Raw genomic sequence first — 1,657 nt, 5'->3', positions numbered from 1 at the left:
AAAAAAAAAAAAAAATCAGTATATGTATTAAAAACAGGTTATTCCCACTGCTAGCTACTTGTTGAGGGTTATAAAGAGAAAAATGTATCACTGTAACTGGTTAGTTCAAATATTTCCAAAGTAAGTAAGACCTTGTCTAGAAATGTTTGTCTTCCTCTGTTCCCTGAAATATCTCAGCAGACATCATTATGAGCCAACAACCATGCCACCATGCCAGTTGTGTAGCAGGTGACAGGTACATTTCCTAAAGGGCCAGCAAGTACTTGTTGGGATAAACAAGCTACTGATAAGGGCGGAACAACACAGCTAGCTGTGGTGGCTCATATTTAGAATCCCAGCAAGCGGTAGGCTATGGCAAAAGAATTAAGTTCAAGGTCAGCGGCAAAATAAGTAACAAGTTGTTGTTGATGATGATGATAATGGAAGAGGGGAAGAGGACAACGAGGAGGGGTGAAGGGCAGGGAGGAGGGGAGGAGGAAAAGAGGAAGAACAACAACCTCAGAGCAACTGAAATTATGTAACCGCCACAGTAAAGGAAGCACTGCCGGGGTGAGGGAATCCTCTCAGGTTGAGCAAACTGAATCTTTACAAAAGAAATACACACACACGCACACACACACACCAGACCGTACAAGTGTGAAGCAGACAACTGTTCCATTACCCCTGTAAGAGGAGATTTGAAAAGGAGGTGGGTAGATGCAGATGACAGAAAGTGAGTGGAGTGGGGAGGGAATATAAAATACTTGTATGAGAAAATATGAAATGTGCTGCCAACTGGGGAAAAAAGCCACATCTGAACACTAAATAAGGTCTCAAATACTAAAGGCACAACAGTGTTCCCCTTATTAAAGCATAACCTGGGAATCTCAAGGGATCCAGACTAACAAGTTGGAGATACTGTGCAGTGTGAGTTGATATAAGCTGGTCTATTTTAGAATATGCTGAAAATGGTGAGGTTATGAGAACTTTAACATATTAGAAAAATGACCATTGTATAAGAGGGCAAATTCTGCCTTGATAGTTTGACGGCTCAAAGGGACATCCATTTCCCCTAATTCAATTTTGGTTTCCTTTAGCTAAATGTTTCCTTTCTTTGCCACCCCCTTCTCCAAATCAAATAGAACCATGAACTCACTGATCCTAAATATAACTGGAGCTGAAGAAAATATCTTTTTCACGGGCATGAGTACTCTCCAGGTAGCTGTGCCCTGCTCCCACAGTGAGTTCAGCATCCTGACGACTCGACAGATAAAAGCGTGTGGTGAGAGAGTGGGAGCCAAACCCATAGAGGCCACAAAGCCCCTGGCATCATAGGAAGCTAAGCTTAGAATCCCTGAAATCTGCTCCCAGATCCACATCAGAGCACTGGAGAAGAAAGCAAATCTGGAGAAACTGTTTAAGGGAAATCTCATCAGCCACAGAAAAGAGCAGGAGAAACTAGAGAACTTCTCAGGAAGAGTGAGAAGCTTCATTTTAACCATGCCAAGAAAAGGCTGCTCTGGTACTGTAATTCCAGTTCCCTTCTCAATTATAATCTTGGTGTGTGTGTGTGTGTGTGTGTGTGTGTGTGTGTAGCATGATTGATAAGCATCTGGCATACTGCTCTGGCTTCTACACATACACCAAAAACATACATGCATGCACACACACACACACA

At 42.5% G+C, this 1,657-nt stretch overlaps 1 protein-coding gene across 2 annotated transcripts in view; it reads right to left on the bottom strand.

Annotated features, from left to right (window-relative positions):
* Dstyk (dual serine/threonine and tyrosine protein kinase) overlaps positions 1–1,657 on the bottom strand; it is a 48,264-nt gene that overhangs the window by 28,863 nt on the left and 17,744 nt on the right. The gene's annotated exons all lie outside the window — the stretch shown is intronic.

Source organism: Microtus ochrogaster, chromosome 6 (assembly GCF_000317375.1).
Source record: "Microtus ochrogaster isolate Prairie Vole_2 chromosome 6, MicOch1.0, whole genome shotgun sequence".
Classification (NCBI taxonomy): domain Eukaryota; kingdom Metazoa; phylum Chordata; class Mammalia; order Rodentia; family Cricetidae; genus Microtus; species Microtus ochrogaster.
The sequence above is the reverse complement of the archived record's forward strand: the minus strand, read 5'-3'. Positions and strand labels throughout refer to the sequence as shown.